We start from the raw sequence: 21,072 nt of genomic DNA, 5'->3' as shown, positions 1-21,072 counted from the left end.
GTCATACGGTGGTAACACACTTCTCCTTTTCAGGAACCTCCATACTGATTTCCACAGTGGTTATACAAGACAAGCTTACAGTCTCATGAACAGTTTGAAAGTGTTCTTTTTCTTCCACATCCTCTCCAGCCTTTATTATTGTTTGTGTTATTGATGACTGCCATTCTGTTTGGTATGAAATAAAATCTCATTGTAGTTTGATTTTCATTTCCCTAATTGCTAATAATATTAAACAACTTCTCATATATTCATATATTTGTTGGCCATTTGTATTTCTTCCTTTTAGAAGCATCTGTTTAATTTATTATTTGGGTTATTTGATTTTTTGGTATAAAGCTTTTTGAATTCTTTATATACTCTAGATATTAATCTTCTGTTAGAAACAGTAGCTAGCAAGAATTTTCTCCCATTCAGTAGGTTCTCTCTTCATGTTCATAATTATTCCCATTACTGTTCCAAAGCATTTCAATTTGATGCTCTCACATTTATAATTATGACATTATTTCCTGAGCATTAGGGCTCTGTTGAGAAATTCAATGCCTCTGCCTGTATGCTAGAGTGTTAATCCTATGTATTTGTCTAGTAGTTGCATAGTTTCTGTTCTAATTTATAGGTATTTAATCTACTTTGAGTTGATTTTTGTGCATAGAGAGAAGTAAGGGTCTAGTTTCATTCTTCTACATACAATCAATTTTTTCAAGCACCATTTGTTAAAAAGACAGTTTTTCCAGTGTATGTTTTTGGCACTTTTGTCAAGGATCAGATGACTGTATAAGTGTGGGTTTGTCTTTGTGTCTTCTATTCTGTACCATTGGTCTATTTGTCCACATTTATACCAGTACCATGTAGTTTTTGTTACTATAGCTCTGTAGTATAATTTGAAGACAGTTATTGTGATGCCTTCAGCATTACTTTTTTGGCTTAGAATTACTTTGGATATTCTGGGTCCTTTATTCTTTCAAATGGATTTAGGACTGTTTTCTCTAGTGCTATGAAGAATGTTATTCATATTTTGATGAGGATTGAATTGAATCTGTATATTGCTTTTGATGGTCTGGCCATTTTATCCATATTAATTCTGCCTATCCATGAACAATGGGAGGTCTTTCCATCGTCTGAGGTCTCCTTCAATTTTTTTCTTCAATGTTATGTCTTTTTCCTTGTAGAGGTCTTTCACCTCTTTGCTTGGATTTATTCCTATATATTTTTATTTTTTGAGCAATTTTAAATGAATTTTTCCCTGATTTCTTTCTCAGCAGATTTATTTTTGATACATAGTAGAGCTATTGACTTTTGTATGTTGAGTTTTGTAACCTGCTACTTTGCCAAATTTGTTTATTTGCTCTAGCAGTCTTCTGGTGGAGTTTTTTTTTTTTTTTTTGATTATCTGCAAACAGTGCAGATATTTTTATTCCTTCCTTTGCCTAATTGCTCATTTTTATTCCTTCCTTTGCCTAATTGCTCATGCTAGAATTTCTAGCACTGTACTAAATAGGCATAGTAAATGAGAGTGGACATCTTTGTCTTGTCCCAGATTTTAAGGGAAATGCTTTTAGTTTTTCCTCATTTACCATGATGTTTACTATAGGTTTTTCATTCATAGCTTTTAAGATGTTGAGGTAGGCTCTTTCTATCCCTAGTTTCTTATTTTTTTAAAAAAAATCATGAATGGGTTCTAAATCTTGTCAAAGGCCTTCTTTGTATCTATTAAGATAAATAGGTGGTTTTGGTTCTTAATTATATTTATGTGATGAATTGCATTTATTGATTTGTGTATGTTAAACCATCATTGCATCTCTAGTATAAAACTGACATGGTCACAATGTATAATTTTCTTAATAAAATATTAGCAAATCATGTTCAACAAAATATTAAATATTTTTATATCTTTGTTCATCAGTGATATTGGTATTTAGTTTTCTTCCCTTGACATGTGCTTATCTGGCTTTGGTGTGAGTGTGGTATTAGCTTTATAGACTGAGAGTTAGTTATTTTTTAAATGTCTGGTAGAATTCAGCTCATAATTTGCATTTAATTATTCTTTAAATATCCAGTAGAATTCAGTTCATAGTCTATTTCTTTCTTTTAAGGCTTTTTATTACTGTTTCTATCACATTATAAGTTATTGGTATGTTTAGGTTTTCTGTGTCCTCTTGATTCAATTGTGGTAGATCATATGTATCTAGAAATGTATCCATTTCTTTAGGTTTTCCCATTTTTTGGAGTACTATGTTTTCAAAATAGTCTCTGATGATCTGTTGGATTTCTGTGATGTCTGTGGTGATTTCTCTTTCTTCATGTCTAGTTTTATGAATTCAGTTTCTCTCTCTTTTAGTTCATTTGGCTAAGTGCTTATCAAACTTGCTTACCTTTTCAAAGAACCATCTCTTTTTTTCATTGGTACTTTATTTTTAATTCTCAATTTCATTAATTTCAGCTTTGATTTTTATTATTTTCTTCCTTTACTGATTTTTGGAATGGTCTATTATTTTTTTCAAAGGCCTTTAGATGCATTAATAGGTTGTTTACTTGGTATCTTTCTCATTTCTTATATAGGCACTCATAGCTATAAACTTTCTTAGAATGATCTTCATAGTGTTCAAGAGATGGTATGTTGTATCAGTATTCTCATTGGGAGTTTAAGAATTTTTAATTTTCTCTCCTGATTTTATCTACTACCCATTTATCATCCAAAAGTGCATTGTTTAATTTCTATGTGTTTATATAATTTATGTAGGATTTTGCAATGTAGATTTCTAATTTCATTCCATTATGATCTAACAAATGCAAGGACTTTTTTTTTATTTGCTAAGTGACTTCTTTGGGCTAAAAATATGGTCTATTTTACAGAGGGTTTATGAACTGGAAATAAAGTATATTCAGCTATGTTGGATAAAATATTTCATGTATGTTTGCTAAGAACATTTGATTTATAATGTTTTTTAGGTCCATAGAAGTTTACTGAGTCTATACCTGGATAAACTATCTAATTATGAGAGAGGTGGGTTGAAATAACCTAATATTATTGTACTGGGGTCTTTCTGTGGCTTCAATTTCATCAGGTTCTCTTTTATGTAATTAGTTGCGCTCATTTTGATTTACAATATTTACTATCATTATGTCTTCTTTTTGAATTGTTCCCTCTACCAGAGTGAAGTGAACTTCTTTGTCTCTTTTGGTTAATTTTGTTTTGAAGTTTGTTTTTTTTTAGATATGAGAGTAGCTACTCCTGCTTGTTTTGTGGCTTCATACACATGGTATGTTATGTTCCTTCATTTCATTTTCTGCCTGTGGCTGTCTTTGCCTGTAGTGTGAATCTCTTGAAAATAGCATATAGTTGGGTCTTGTATTTTAATTTATTCTGAAAGTCAATGTCTTTTGTGAAAATTTAAAAATTTGTTCTAATTAGTTATACATGACAGTAGAATGCATTTTGACACATTGTACACAAATGGAATACATTTTTTCATTCCTCTGGTTGTACATGGTGCAGTCACTCTGGTAGTATAATCATATATGTATATAGGGTAATGATGTCCATCTCATTCCACCATCCTTCTAACCCCCATACCCACTCCTTACTCACCTCTGCAAAACTCAGAGTTCCTTCATTCTTCCTTACTATGTCCCCCGCTCCCCTCATGGATAAGTATCTGTTTATTGGCAAAAACATTCGGCCTCTGGTTTTGGGGGTTTGGCTTATTTTGCCTAGCATGATAGTCTCTAGCTCCATCCATTTACCTGCAAGTAACATAATTTCATTCTTCTTTAAGGCTGAGTAATATTCCATTGTGTATATATACCATATTTTCTTTATTTATTCATCTGTTGAAGGGTGACTATATAGTTTAGCTATTGTGAATTGAGCTGCTATAAACATGGATATGGCTATAGTATGCTGATTTTAAGTTCTTTAGGTATAATGTCTTTTGATTGGAGAGTTAAAAACATTTACATTCAAGCATAACAGTTACATTCAAGCATATTATAGAGATGATTACTAATTCTTGTCATTTTGACTTATTTCTAATGTGTAATTTGGTCCTGTTTTTCATTTATCCACTTTTCAAATGAAACTGTGCATTTGTGAACTCTGAGGTTTCTTTTTTATTTCTTTTTTTTGTGGACTTTTTCTTTAATGTAAGTTATGTAGTGCCGAATTAGTAGTCCTAATTTGTTTTAGTTTCTGCTTATCTTAGAAGGATTTTTTTTTTAATTGACACCTTTTTATTTTAAAGGATAATGTTGCTGTATTTAATAATCTTGGTTGACAGTTTTATTTATTTATTTATTTGGTTGTTTGTTCAGAACTTGGTGCACATAATAACAAGTCCTCCTGGCTTTTAGAGTTTGTGCTGAGAAATCAGAAGTGATTCTGATTGGCTTCCTCTGAATGTGACCTGACATTTTTTTCTTAAGGCTTTTTCTGTATGTTAGGCATTTTAATTATAATGTGGTGTGGAGAACTTATTTTTTGATCTTGTCTATATGGGGTTTTGCATGCATTTTGTGTCTGATTGTCCATATTGTACTCAAGGTTTGAATATCTTTTGTTATGTTTTACATGAAGAAACTATTCATTTTATTAGCCTACATCTCATAGCTCTTCCCAATTCTAGTAATTCCTAAATTTTGTCTCAATGTTGTTCCATCGTTCTTGCATATTCTGATCATGGTTACATATTTTCTTTAATATGATCTGAATGTTCAATAATGGCCACTTTGTATTACAGATATGAGACTCTGTCTTCCTCATGGTCTACTCTAATAGAGAGACTTTCAACTGAATATTTTATATTATTTGTTGTCTACTTCATTTCTAAGATTTATGTTTAGTTCATTTTCAATGTCTCTATCTCCTTATTGAATTCATATCCTTTGCTGACTTCCTTAATTCATTAAGTTTTTTCCCTTGAGTGTCCTCTTAGAATTTATTGACCAGTTTTGCAATCATTCTTTTGAGTTCTTTAACTGATATTTCATTCAGTTTAACATTTTTTGGGTCAGTTTCTAGTGAATTATGAACCTTAGAAGGTGTCATGTTACTTTGTTTTTTTTCATTTTTTTAAAATTCTTTTTTGCATTTTATCTGTTGGGATGGAATTCTTCCACTCTTATGTGAGGACTTTTTCAGGGAAAAAACTTAACTTGCCAAAGTTTCCTGGGTTGTTCTAGATTGAGGCCCCCATTGTAGATGTAGTATCCACTGCCTTTGTGTCAATTTTCTGTATGTGCTGTAGTAGTGGGTGTCTGTGAGTGGGACCTGAGGGCCCAGTTCCAGCCATTTCTATTTAAGACCTGGTCATTATTTTGAGTTTTTCTGCTTTCCATTCATTGTATTAGAGTGTAGTTGAAATTTGAGTGTCATTGATTTATATGTGTAGCAAGGTGCACTGTCAGTTCAGCAGCAGAGTCTCTACCCTGGGAACTTACAGTGTCTATTATAGTTTGGATGTGAGGTGTCCCCAAAAGCTCACTGTGAGACAATGCAAGAAGGTTCAGAGGGAAAATGATTGGGTTGTGATAGTCTTAAACAAATCAGTGAATTAATTCCATGAGAGGGATTAACTGAGTGATAATTGAAGTGGTAGGGTATGGCTGGAGGAGGTGGGAATTGGGAGATTGGTTTTTAGGTACATATTTGTATCTGGCAAGTGTAGACCTCTCTCTCTGCTTTATGATCATTATGTGAGCTGCTTTTCTCTGCCACACCCTTTCACCATGATGTTCTGCCTCACCTTGAGCCCAGAAAAATGAAGCTGGCCTTTTGTGGACTAAGACCTCTGAAAGTGTGAGCTCTCAAATAAACTTTCCCTGTACAATTGTTCTGGTCAAATCTTTTAGTCACTATAGCTGAACAGCTGACTAAAATAGTGCTCTATTGGTTCCCAGAACCTCACAGAATGGAAGAAACAAACAATAATAACAACAACTACTGCAAAAAACAATACAAACAGCATTAAAATAAATACCTTGTTCTACTCTGACATCTATAATGTTAATTCACACACCCACCCCCCCACACACACACACAAAGCAGGAATGTTGGGTTATACAATGCCAACAGCAAAAACAATAAGTAATCATAAACTATATCTGCCATTAAATCATACAACAGGTATGGACTATTTCATCTACACCAGCAATAATTCTAACACTATGAATGATGGGGAAGGAGTTACATAAGCCAGTTCATTCTAAAGGATGGCAAAATACACTTAATTAAAATACAAGAAAATATGACAGAAAGAATATGATAGACAAGAAATTGTATTTCAAAAAGCAAACTAAGAGAAAGGAGATGATGGTTATAAGGAAGGAGGAGAAAAATTGGAAAAACAAAATAAGAGTACAGAGAAAGAGATAACAAGAGAATTTAGCTGAAATGAATTTTTTTGTTGTTGTTTGAAAACAGAACAAATATGTAAACCAGAAACCCTAACCCTCAAAAGACAAGGAAAGGAGAAATAACTACATTAAAAATGCTAAAAAATGAGAAAAAAGGAAATAAACATATATTATATATGTTTATGACCAATCAAAACAACAAGAACCAGCCCCCCAAATAAGAAAGGAAAAAATTCCTCACTGAAAATGAAGGAATCCTCTCCATTGAGTTGGTCAAAATAGTTAATGGGAATGGATAACCCAGCATTCCTGCTTTCTTTCCTCACTAATGAATAGCTAATGGGTATGGCTGGAGGAGGTGGGAATCGGGAGAAATGCTGTGTTCATCATTGCCGGTTCACAACTGTCTTTCTTTCTATTTCTTCTTGGGCTATGAGAGAGAGAGAGAGAGAGAGAGAGAGAGAGAGAGAGAGAGAGAGAGAGAGAACTGAGAGTTGTTAACTCCTTCCTCTTTTTGTGTTGTTCAACAAGTTGACAGGTGGAGTGGCCTAAGACTGAAGATGATTGAAATAACTCTCATCTTCCCTTCTCACTAATATAAGGAGAATAAAATGGGAAATACTATTAGAGTTTTGTCTGCATAGACCTAATGGTTGGACTCTCAGGGTGGGAAGCTACATAGTTCTATGAGGGGAGTTTCAATAAATGGGGCCTAGGTCATGTCAGGCCTCAAGGGCTTTTCTTTTATCTGCTCTGAAGAAATTAGAACACACCCCCAAGGCCCAGAAGTGGCTATTGTCTGATGGTCTTCTGGATCTCCCAAGAATTCTACTTGTGGGGCAGGAGAGCCAGTCCTCCACATGCTCTGTTGCCCATGATCACAGACAGTCCCTGAGTGTATTCATACTTGCCTTTTCACATTCCTGGCTTATTTCAGTTGGTCACATGAGCTGCCAAGCTCAAAGGGAAAGCAAGTTGGGTTCCCCTTCATTTTTTTGACTAAAATACCCCTGGAAACAATTTTCTCTGTACCTGTTTCACTCATATTCTGCTGGTTATACCCTAGACCACAAAGTAGGTGCTTGCGGGGAGAGCATGGCAATTTTTGCTATGATCTTCCAGCTCCCACAGCAGTGAGCTACTGGGAGGCCACCTCAACATGGCTCCCATCTCAGCTCTACCTGTCCACGTGAGACACACAGAGCCCTTTTCAAATACCGGTTCACAGTGTGGTCTCTGGATCATATAAGTTCAGGCTGCTTTTCTGATCTCAGGTTTTCCTGTGGCAAATCTATTGTGTTTCTCTCTGTGTTATCCCTCGCCTTTGTGGAGAGTCAGAGCTGCTACCATCACCACTCTTGCTGCCACAAGCAGCTTGGCTCCAATGTACTCTTTCTTCTTTGCTCAGCATACTCAAATTTCTGGGTCTTTAAGATACTCTAACTGTCCAATATTAAATTTAGTGAAATTCATCTTTGACCCACCTTGCTGAGAAGCAGTACTCCCACAGCTCTAATTGAGAGCTATAGAGTGACTAGAAATGAAGTTTTCCAAAAATTCACCATCTTAAATCTCCACTGAATTGAATTTTAACCCATGTGACATTCTGAGTCCTTGTATTGGCTCATAATAATCATTCAGCTTATGATACTCCTGCCTTTTAAAAAAGTATTGCACTATTTTTGCCCCTACCATAAAGTTGATAAATCCTACATAAAACTTTCTGTTACTTGATTTTTATGTTTGCCTTCTCCTCAGCCAATGTAAAAGAATTAGAGACTATCTCTAGTGCTCTGACCACGTCCCTTTGACCTTTGTTCTTCACATTCACTCAAACCCAACAATCTCCTGGTCTATATATTAATGATGTCAAGGTAAGTGTGAATTCCTAGGTAAGGCATCATAATGTGAAAGATGAACCCAGAAATGCTTAGGGACCTGCTCATTCACAGAGTAGTCTAGGACTTGCCAGGACATGATTTTCAAAATAAAGAATGAGTTTTTCTCTTGTACCATCAACATTTAAAAATGAGGCATAGAAGCTTGTATTGCTTTCAGAATTTGGAAATAGCATATACCACATTGAAAACATTATTCCAACCTATTTATGAAGTGACTTAGAAGACTTATCACTTTTGAGCCAGACCCAAAGCAAAAGATGGCTTGAAAGCAGAGTAAGAAGCAGTTCTGCCTCTTAGACCTAATATTTCCAATGTTGCTAAAGGTATCTGCTTTGGATAAAAAAAAAAAAAAAAAAGTCATGTGGATCCTCTGCAAGAACCAGGTAGAAAATCATAGCATTTAGTGCCAAAGTTCTAAAGAAAGGACATATCTCTGCAGCAAGTCTAGTCACTGTTCAAAGGAGGTCTTACTGTGCTGTTGCTTCTTAACAGAAACTAAGTACTTAAACACGGACATGGATTAATTACATAACTGCCTAGAATAATCCAATGAGAATATTGCCAGATCCAACAAGTCATAAGTATGAGAAGGCAGAAGAATAATATGTTATATGATGAAAATAATATGATAGGCATAAGCCTGAGCAGGCCTAGAAGGCATGGTAATTTGCCTGAATAGGTAACCCCAAATCATAAGTTACCTATACTTTTTTCACAGGCACTTATCCTTCAACTTATGCATATGACCTGACTCCTTGATAGAAAAATAAGAAACCTGAGCTTTCCACATTGTCTCTGTGGAACTTAGAGGCAGTGAGAAACGATATAACTATGTTGATGCTCATAATGCTTGCTGTGCCTTTAATAAAGCTCTTAATCTATGACTGAGTTTTCTCATGTCTTCTGCCTGTATCTCTCAAACAGCAGCAGCAATTAAAAAACAAACCACAATAGAACAACCAATATGCCTATGCAATGTATGTCTGTGCATCATATTTTCATAGATGTGTATTGCATATTTATATATGTAGATAAGCAGACGTGATTATCTCTGTGATAATGTCACAATAAAAGGCTCATTTTCTTTATATATAGAGTTAGATTATTTGTTATCAGGAATAAAGTAATAATACATGAAGTTTTAAAGCTAAAGCTTAAACTAATGTAAAAACCTGGGCATGGTTCATGAACGGGTTAGCATAATATGTTAAATGAACATTTTTCTATTTTTAGTTCATATTATTTCCTTATAAAACCAACCAACCTAGCGACCTCAACATCCATGTAAGTAATCTTACAGAAGTATTCTAGTCTTCTGCTTATAATTTGCTTAGTTTCAGAGATCTCCCCTTCTGCTCTAGTTCATTAAAGCAACACACATATGGCCCTATCAGAAAGGAGTTCTGTCTTAAATATAACCACACACAATGATGAAAAACAACAGCAGAAAAAAAAAATCCCCCTGAGGGTAGAGTTTTGAAGAGTTACCTGGACATCCACTTTCTGTGGAGGGTGATGTTCAGAGGTAATAACAGTGACATGCAGACTCCTGAGCAGTAGTAGAAATGGCTTAGTTGGTTGGTCAGGTGCCCAAAAGAGCAATATTGGAAAATAAGAGTCAAGGAAGTCTAGAAAGGAGGTATGTGAGAGGACCTGTAGGTTTGGATATAAAGACAAAGGCAATGCCATGGGAGAGATTGTTTTAGCAGACAGATCGTTATATGGCACCACTCATCCCTGCCTTGCATTTCCATAACCTGTGTAATTCCTCATCCTTGATTATGGGTTGGCGTAACTACTATATCTAGGCATATATTGTGACAAAGGTAATAACAATATTTCTGCAGGACACAATCAGGGTCCTTCTAACACTTAACGGAGCTTGGAAGCAGACCTTTCTCCTGATAAGTCCTCCAGAGGTTCTAGCTCTGGCAGATACCTGACACTTTGTAAAGTACTAGAAGCAGAGGACCCAGATAAAGTGTCACCTCACCTACAGAAACTATGAGGTAATAAGTATGAATTGATTTAAATAGATATGTTTTGGGGGTGATTTATCATGCAAGAATATATAAATAATATAGCAAATGTTATCCAGGAAATGCTAGCTAGTTTCTATCCTCAGCCACACCAGGGATGCACAATGGGTCAATGGCTAATTATTCAGAATGGCGCTGATGGAAAATATGCAGGAGTTTAATAGTGCTCATCAAGGCTGACCTAAGCTATTTCTGATACTCACTGTCTGACCAGTCAATGCAAAGGTAATGCTGAGTGGAAGTACTTTAATATGATATCTTCCATTTCTAAAGGAGGCCAAATAGCTATTTGAGCCATCTGAGCTAAGAGTTCTAAATTATATACCCAAGTTTTGCACCTAAGATTTTAAAGTCAAAATATAACAGCAATTTCAATAAAACTTAGTGAGTAGTAATATTAAGTATGCCTCCTGTTTATTATATTCATCCTTTGCTCCCTGTAACTTTGTTGTTAAAATGTTTTGGACTTTTTAATTTTACTGACAGATTGGCCCTGTAATTGCAATTAATTTTCTAAAATCATCAATAATTGATATTCTCCCAATTTAATTAAACAACTATGAAAACCCAGTAGCTCTAATTAAAGAGGAATACAAATATAACTATTTGGTAGGAAAGAACCTAGGAGAATGGATAAAATGTGTTTTGTCACACAGCTTTCTGAAGTGCTAGGTTATTGATTTATTCTGCTCAGTAAAAAGAAATACTTTGTTCTTTTGTGGCCATTACCCTAAGCAAAACCCTTTTGAAACCAGCTAAGTGTGCAGGTATTATTTCAGATTCTGAGGCTGAAGAATTTAAACTTACAAAGCATCATGTTTGAGACCAAAGGCTATCTATGTAATTCTACAGCTGAAAATAGATGATAGGAGTTTCATTTCTCTCTGTATCCATCAGTCACATTGCTTTCATCCTCAATTTATTCACCATGAATTCCCATTGACCTAGGCACTGTACAAAACATACATCAAAATGAGACCCTGCTCTCAAGGACCTACCTTGGCAGCATGCAGAATCTATATCAAATGGATTGCAAGGGTGAATTTCCATATCATCTAGGTCCTTGGGCTGTGCTCCTCATTTTTATTTCTTTGTATTTCATAACAAGGAAAAAGTAGCAGTCTCAAATTGTTTTAGGAATAAAATATTAAAAATTACTTTAAAAAAGCTAACATCAGTAGCCTAGAACAAAGTCAGCTCACCATTTATTCTTTCAGTAATGATTAATTAATACCTATTATATACAAATCACTGTGTTAGAGATAAATAAAACTTGAAATATTCCCTCAAGGGAATTTTAGGAAAGTCAACAATCTATTTAAATAGGAAAAACGATGAGACTATCTTGGAACACAGTCCCTTTCTAGAAGCTCTGGAAAGACAGGCAAATACACAGGAGATGAAATGTGAAGAACCATCAAACATGAAAATCAAGATGAGGCTGCAGAGCATCTTGGATAGTGGTTCCCACATTTTTACTACCAGTAATGTGTTTTAGTATATTTTTTTTTTTTTTGCATGTGGTCATGCTTTCCAAAATGTGCCTAAAAATACAAAATCACTCACAAATGATGAATACAGGCAGCATCATCCATTATCTGGCAATTGAAAGTACAGTAGAACAAAGCTTGTTTTTAGGAGGGTACAATGTTTGAAGGCTAAGGAAAAGAAATTAACATAGAGAGGGTGAACTTATGCCAGCTTGATAAAACCAAACAATGACTAAGAGATAGGACTCTGCAGGGAAGGAGAAACTTTAAACCATGGTGTTGGGGGACACTAAAGAACTCTGAACATTTTTTCCTTTGGGAAAGATGAGGTGATTGTGAAAGGAGAGAAGCATATTGTCAGGAGATGGGACACAGGAGTCAGTAAGATGTCCCTGCTAGGGGAAAGAGAGAGGGAAGCTGAGGAAGAACCTGATGGTCAGGATCTTCTCAGGCAGAGGACAATTCTATTTGAGAAGATGAAAAGGAAATAGGTAAGTCTAGGGCTGAAACAGAGTGGGCATGTTCTAGGGATCCTCAAGAGAACAGTTGGTACAGGACTTTTAGGGAAAAGAAAAGCTATTGGTGGACATTGTTTAAAGTCCAGCAAAGATGGACTAGTCTGGAGCCATTGTGGAGTAGATAGTCTATCCTGGAGATAATCTACTGAGCAGGTTTGTTTATTCCAGCAGCCCTGAGCATTCTAGGAGCAGGACTGGAAGATCAACTGAATGCAGACTGGGGAACGAGGTGTTTGCTGAATATTAATGGTATTAAGAGATCTGGGGTGATGCTAAATGTATGCTGGAAAGAGAGGATCTTGGGGTCCAGCCAATGTTTGGAGAGGTGGAGTGTGAGAAGACAGTTGACAGATTGGGATGACAGGGAAGTTACAGGGAATAATAATTCACCTGGTAGCAAAGATTGTCTTCATAGGACAGAGGTAGGACTAAGGAGATGGAGATATTTACCACAGCATTTCCTTTCTGATAGGGCCATGTGTGTGTGTTGCTAGAATGAACTGGAAGAGAATTGGAGATCTCTGAAAATAAGCAAGTTATAAATTTGAGTTTAGAATATGTCTGTAAGATTATTTATAGGGATGTTGAGACTCCTTAGCTGGCTGGATTTATAAAAAAAATATATGGGTACCTTTCTATAATATAATGATCTGATAGAAATAGTCTTAAACTAGAGTTAGAGAAATTTGATGTTGGTCCTGATTCTTCTCCAGACCAGGACCATATTTTTCTTTTTGCCTTTAAAAAAATGTTGTATTTTAGAGTACTTTTAAATTTTCAGAAAAATTGGAAAGATAATAAGGAGTTCTCATATATTACACATCAAATTTATTTTGTTATTATCGCCTCATATTAGTAGGATACATTTATCTCTATTAATGAATATTATATGAACTAAAAATATTATAACACTTATATTAACGAAAGTTCACATTTCATTCAAATTTACTTAGTTCTTTTCTTTTGTTGTGTTCGTTTCCAGGATTTCATTCAGGGAAATACATTGTGCTTAATCATCATAACTCCTGAGGCTCCTCTTGGCTGTCAGTTTCTCTGACTTTCCTTGTTTTTTATCATCCTGACCTTGTTGAGGACTATTGGTCCTCTGTCTCACATGGTGAGACAGAAAGACAGAGACAAGAGACAAGGAAAGGACCGGTCCTGCTCTTTTTAGAACAACTTACTTTCATGAGAACAAATTGGAGTCCCTTGAGAGCTACTTAATCCTTTCTAGGTACAGCACCTCTAATGACCTCTATTGACATTTTTCTCATTATTAGACAGGAGATAGGGCCTTCTGTGAGGAAGACCACAGAGGTAGAGTATCTTTCCAGTAGCATTACATCAAGTGATATGATTTGTTTCTATCAATATTGACTTTGATCACCTGACTGAGGTAGTATTTGTAAGATTTTTACTTTGTAAATACTTCTTTTCCCTCTTCCATTCTGGAAGGCAGGAGGTCAGTATGTGCAGCCCACACTTACTGGAGAATGGGAATGATGATCCACCACTTTGGGGGTTGAGTAACTACATAAATTACTTGGAATTCTTGTACATGGGGATATTTGTCTATGTGTGAATAATGATTTATTTATTAATTTTTATTATATCACTATTAACTTGTGGATATTTGCTTTATACTTTGGATTATAATCCAATGACTATTTATTGTTTTGCTCAATTTTTCCATCTTTAGCGATTGCAAGTTCTTCAGTTGGCCCCTCTGCTCTTTTGATATACCCTCAAAGTAGTTTTGTTTCTCATTTTGATTTTAGCTTTTCCTTACTTTCTGGAACTAAATTATGCTACAGTTTCACCATATTACTCCTTTTTCCAAGGAAAGCTTTGTCTTTTTATTGAAAAATGGTGTTAGAGATCAACGTTAAAGACCAAGCTCAAAATTATAAACACCTCATGTGTATTACTGTGTATCCATTTTCCACCCATACAACAAAATATCTGAGGCTGGGTACTTTAATAAAGAAAAGAGGTTTATTCAGCTCATAGACTTGGCAATTGAAAGTCCAAACAACATAGCTTCATCTCTGGCGAGGGTCCCCATTACAACATGGCAGATGGCATCATTATGGGAACACATGGCAAAGGGAGAGATCACATGGTGAGACAGAAAGTCAAAGACAAGAGACAAGGAAAGGGCCAGTCTCTCTCTCTCTCTCTCTCTCTCTCTCTCTCTCTCTCTCTCTCTCTCTCTCTCTTTTTATTTTCATGAGAACAAACTGGAGTCCCTTGAGAGCTACTTAAGCCTTTCTAGGGGCAGCACCTCTAATGACCTCCTGATGGGCTCCAACTCTTACAGGTTCCATCACTTAACATTGCCACACTGGGGACCAAATTTCCAACCCATGAATCTTTCAGGGACAAACTCAAACCTCACATAAACCATAGCAACACGTATGGACTTTTATCACGAAAATGGCCAGCATTTCCCTCCAGTCTTATCTTAGTGGATTCCCTCATTTGCTCAATGTTCTTCAGCATCTTCAGCCTTCCTCTCATTGATGGAATGCCTGTGTTTCCTTCAGCCTCAGGAATTCACTCTCTTTACTACATCTTCATGTCAGTGTCTTCACTTCTTAGTTATATTTTCCTTGTAAATTTCTACAGATTTTTAAAACACCCCCTTCTCGGGGAAGCCTTCCTGACACCCATCCAAACCAATTTTAGACCAAGTTCCCTGGAATTATACTTTCACAATCCCTTATGCATTACTTCAGTTTTATGCTACTTGTCCATTTTTCTATTTCATGTCAATTTGTTAAATTGTTTTATTACTGCCTAGGGGACTGTGGACTATATCCACAGCATCTAGCATACAACCAATCATAGCAAATGCACCCTCTAGAGCTGAAAATGAAGGAGGTCCTTGAAGAGCCATGCTATGGAAGAGAGCTATAGAAAATTGCTGCTCTTCAGGAAAGAACAGTGGAACTCAGAAGTTTAAAGAAGGTCAGCTTTTGATTCAAAACAAATACATTTCTTATGACTAGAGGATCCAAGTGGGCAACAGACCAGATCATGGAGCAGTGAACACCCTGTCACTAAAAATGTTTGAGTAGAGAATAGAAAATCCTTTCATGAATGTCTGCAAGGAGACTTGTTAAATTGACGAGGAATACAGGACGTGAGCATCACATTTCCTTTCACTAGTGTGATATAGCAGAAAACGATAGATGGATGTGACTATTTTCTCCTTTTCTACTTTCTTGCTCTGTGATCTTGGGAAAGTGCCTTATCTTTGCTTAACTTCTGTTTTCTCAACTGTAAAATGGGGATAATAGCATTACTCATAGTTGGGTCATGGTGAGGATTAAATTATATGATATTTGGGAAATGCATTGTACAATGCCTGACACATGCAAGTATTCAATGAATAGTAGCTGTTATTATGAACTGTGTAAAATCTAGTAAATAGCACAGGATTTGGAACCATTCACATGTGATTTTGAATTCCTACTTTTATATGATACAATAGCAAAGAAAATACATATCATTTTGCTATGTTATCTATTGTCTTTGTACATCTGTTTACTCAACTATAAGGTAAAGATGATAATATTTATTATCCTCAAAAATTGTTTACAGTAAGAAGTATAAAAGCAGTTGTATAGAACCTGGTCCCAGTGTGCACTCAATGCTTGCTTGTGGCCCAGCTTCCTTGAATGTCCTCAAAGGGTATGCTCAAGTAACATGGATGTGTGTTGATGACTTTTGCAGAGGGGCACATTCTGGAGGCTGAAGGATGGAAGAGAAATGACAGACTCAGCGGATGAAAATCTTAAATGAGGAAACACTTTAGCAAGAGAAGAGGTACTGGATGGTGATGGTGATGAAGTATTGCTGTGTGTTGGAACTCCCTATTTTGGTTGACCCCAAAGAAGCCATTTCTGTATTATTCACCAATTACATCAAATTTGGATTTTTCTAATGAATAAGACAATGGTGGGTTTGAATTTACGGTAAACTCAAAGCAAGAACAGAGCTTGCTACAAGGGCCTACTCTCAACCCAAGATGTATTAAATGATTCCTCCTTCCAGTAGTCAGGTTCTGAGATTTTAATATCTCTTCTGACATATATCATGCAATAAGAATGAGAAGACATGAATACATGTAGAAAAATCACTAACACATCCACAATCCTATTTTTAGTACTGACTTGAAGAACCAGAGAATTCAAAATCTTCCTACTGGTGGATCAGTATTAGTGAGTAAGGATACAGCAAGAAACAACACAGAGGGTCCTGTTGAGTTTCCACTTCAGTGGTTCCTGGCAATGATGAGTAGGGGAAGCATGCAGCAACTAAAGAGAAAGGAACAAGATCAGCACACACACTGTGACTTGGTCACCAGTTCATTCCCTGGTGTGATGTTTAGCATGCAGCACATTCTCAATGATTATCTGATGACTAAATGTATAGATGCTTTCTGGAAACTCATTTCTCTGGGCTCCACACACTACTTTCTCTAGCTGATAACCACTTAAAGTAGTATGTTTTGCCTTAACTGTCCATTTTAACAATAGTTATTTGGTAAATGCTGAGTCAGAAAGACATACTGAAATAGAGCTTGGGTAAAGCCAGTGGAAAGCTCTCTGGAGTTCAGCAGCTTTGGGTATGCTTTTTAATTTAGCTTACTATACCACCTCCACTGCTTGATCTGAAGGTCCATTTCTCAAGAAGAAGGGTACTTCTTACTAGGGTACTAGTAAGAAGTGAAGGGAATTATGAGTTTCTTTTATAATCACTGATTCTAAAATGTTTGAACATCGTTCAGGACATTATTTAATCTCTCTAACACCATCTTGTTAAAGATTCAGTTGAACTCTGTGAATAGTTTAGATGAATTATTTCCTTAAATGCTTGCTAAGTCAGATTGTAAAAATAAAGCCTTGAGGAACTTCTTGAAGGGGATCTGATATTTTCAAGGACTTGAGATTTTTGATAAAGAATGCAATTCTTTACAAAATCTCTATGAGCTCAAATAATAATTATTTTCTAAGACTTTTGCTCAATATACTTCTGCACAGTGCTGATTAGTATACAAGTGAAACAAATGGTTTCAGAAAGAGCTACCTCTTACCCACTTCTTTTATGCCATATTTGAGCTGCTTAACTTTTTAGATGCAATAATTGGCCACAAAGTATGCAATAAATAGTAGGATTAATGTAGAATTTGCTTAATTAACCATTTAGATAATACATGATAAGGTTAATGGAAACATTTTTAATTTTTAGAAGGATATCTTATTTATTTATATTGATTAATTTTGTGCCACCCTGTTTTTCAATGAACTGAAGTTGGAAGGAAGAAGGAAGGAATGTGACTCTTGGTGTTGGGAGTTAAGTCCCATCAGCAAGCTGTGTTGCCTCAGGTGAATGAAAACATTGCTCTCACCCTAATTCTCCGTTCTAAAGCTGTAAAATGTGCAGTTTGGAAAGAATGATACATATTTCTCTTCCTGGCCTAATACTGGATGATCTTTTGTGCTCAAATTTAATGTTTTAATTGGAAAAACTAGGAAAGAAATATTTCTCCAATAGTCAAGTCAGAATTTCTGAATATTAAACACAATACTCTATTACTCATTGTGTGTATTCAGTCAACTCTACTTAAATTATTTTGACTTAATGTACGCTTTTCCCTCCTCAAATGATATACATGCCATTTGTCTCCTCAGCATTAAATATTAATTTAAGTTAGAGTCTTATTTTAAAATTCCTATGAATTAATTATCATTCTATCAATAAATCATTGGAAAATAAAGTAATAATTCAAATGTAAAAACACATCCAAAGCATCTATACACATTTTTTGGTTTAGCATTTCCCCAAATTATGCGGGACAAGATTTGTGCTTCTGCTTGTGAAATATGGAACTTGCTTTTCCATTTGAAACTACGAGAGCCCTGGGAAAAATATAGGAAACAATTACTTTCTGACATTTTACAAGAAAGAGACAGTGTAAGTCTGTGATCCCCAAGAAAGGGAATGCATGAGTGCTGTATGGTCAATCAGTTTAGCTTTCTTCTTGGAAGCAATTTATTGATCATAGCACTAAGAGGCAGAATGCAGGCAGAGAGTGATGGTGGTCTTGCTGAGATGTGAAATACAAAATTCATTGGACGAACTTAACAGAAGATTAGATTTCACAGAAGGAAACATTGTTGAACTGGAAATCTTTGCTGTGGAAAAATCCAAATGAAGTTTAGAGAAAGAAAAAATATGCAAATAAAAAAAATTAAGAGAGCCTCAGTGACTCAGTGGAAGATGAGAGAATCTAACTTGACCAATATATAATGGAAAGCACAGAGGGGAAAGAGCAAGGAAAACTATTAGAAAAAGCTAAATTGAAAATGTGTGCATGTTTGAGGAAAGTTATCTACAAACAAATTCAGCAATTTTAACAAACTCTACATAGAATAAATTCCTGAAAACCAAAGAAAAATTGGTCATGTAAAACTAATTTTCCATGTAAAGAAAAAGTACTTAAAGGGGGAGAAAAATATTTTTAGTTAACACAAAGGAAGTCAGAAAACAATAAAAATAAATTTTTATAGTTCTTAAGGAAAAAATACTTTTCAGCCTTGAAATCTATTACCATAAAAACTATATTTCAAAAATGAAGGCAAAATAAAGACTTTTTCATACAACAATAGCTGACAAAATCCATTGCTGGCAGACCTGAACTATAAAAGTATTAAAGGAAGTTCTGCAGACAGAAGGAAAACAATACCAGATGGAAACAGAGCTACAGAAAAGAATAAAAAACAGCAGAAGTAACAAATACAAGTAATTTTCTTGTGCTTCTTTTTCTTTAAAAGATTATTGACTGTTTACAGCAAAACATTAAGAATATATTATAGGGTTTACAACATAAGCAGAAAATATTAACAAAAAGAAAGGAGGGAGAAATAAAAATATGTGATTTTTTTTAACTTTATATATTAAATGGCATGATATTATTTGATAAGTTAAAGATGCATATGTGAACTATGGAACATCCTCTTTAAAAAGCAGAATAGCTAATAAACAAAACCAATAGTGGAGATAAAATGAAATCATGAAAAATTTCCCTAAATCCAAAAGAAAGCAAAAAGAAAAAAAAAAGAAATATAGAGAGATAAACAGAAAACAAGATTATAGATTGAAATGAACCATACTGATAATTACATCAATTATATGTTGTCATAAATGCTTATTTCAAAACAGAAATTATCACACTAAGTAAGAAATCATGATATTTACCTTAAAACTTCAGTAAATATGAATCTACAAATGATTTTAAGGTAAACAAATGGAAAAAAAAAACAAAAGTGAATATAAAGAAAGAGAGAATAGCTTATATTAGTATTAGACCAAAATATTTTTCACATATGTGTATATTCCAAAATAGAGAATTTACTCATGATAAAGAACTTTTTGCATTCATGAATAAGAGGATAAATAATTATGAGGACTGAAAAATTTTTATTGTACTCAATAACAAGCTTCAAATACATGATGTAAAACAGATCTAAAGGGGAGGGGGGATAGTAGGGGATAGGAAAGGTAGCAGAATACAACAGTCACTAATATGGTGTTGCGACCCCTTGCCCGAAAGGAAGACGCAACTCAGGAACCTTCTTTCAGCAGTTTATTCAGGCCTTTGATATTTCTTCTTCTTCCTCTTGGATGCCCCTCCCAGTCTTAATAAAGCATCTCAAGCCCCAATGCGAAGCTGCCACGTGGAGCTTTCTCATAGGGTGGTGAAAAACCATGCGCCAACTCTCCCAAATAAGGAGTTGTTTGTCACAGACCACAGCGGAGCCAGCGCCATCTTGTAATGGCGACCATAGTCTGCAGAAATGGCAGAAGCGGCTCACCACAATATGGTATTATGTAAAAATGTGGATGTGTAACCGATGTGATTCTGCAACTTGTAATTGGGATAAAAAATGGGAGTTCATAACCCACTTGAATCAAATGTATGGAAGATGATATGTCATGAGCTTTGTAATGTTTTGAACAACCAATTAAAAAAAAAAAAGAAAATTTAATTGCAATAAAGGCTGACTTATAAAAAAAAATTTGTAAACATAAAAAAAATAAAAGGAGAAAGAGATTAATGCTTATATTAAAAATACTTCAAAGTCTTCTGTCAATAATTGCTAAATAAAGAATAGAGACCAAAACATATTGCTCCACCCAATATGGGAAGGATATACAGACTTTACAACTGTATAAGGAATAATTACCAAGATAGTCTATTTGCATATCCATAAAACAAGTTTCATTTTATTGTAAATGTTGGTAATATGGAGTCTGCCATCTAACCCAAAAGAATTAAATTTAATAACCAAGGGTTCTTCTATGGTTACCCCAATATACTACTTGTCCAAATATATTGAGAACTTCCTTTTGCAAACTATTTAAAATTTTATAAAAATTCTTAGAATGTGTAGTAGGTTATTGTAATTCCAAATCTCTTAAGTCATTGTCATGTTTTTGGTCATCCCAAATGTATATGAAAAACTTGTAAAACATTTAATGGTACATTATCTTTGAATAGTTTTCAATGGCATATATATTTGAACAATTGCTCTGCTAGTTGAACAAAAATTCTTTCAAAGGGATACATGAAATCATTTTTCTCATTATTCTTCAGTTTCACATTGGTAACTAGAAACTTGCTTTTTGTGATCCTTGACAAGAAGTGAAAAATGATTATTAGGAAGAGATTTTTTGTAAGCATTTAGAAAAGGAAGCAATCATGAAT

The sequence above is a fragment of the Marmota monax genome, unplaced genomic scaffold, assembly GCF_021218885.2.
Source record: "Marmota monax isolate L192 unplaced genomic scaffold, Marmota_monax_Labrador192_F-V1.1 WCK01_AAM20220418_F8-fsc00104, whole genome shotgun sequence".
Classification (NCBI taxonomy): domain Eukaryota; kingdom Metazoa; phylum Chordata; class Mammalia; order Rodentia; family Sciuridae; genus Marmota; species Marmota monax.
Note: the sequence above shows the minus strand (reverse complement) of the source record.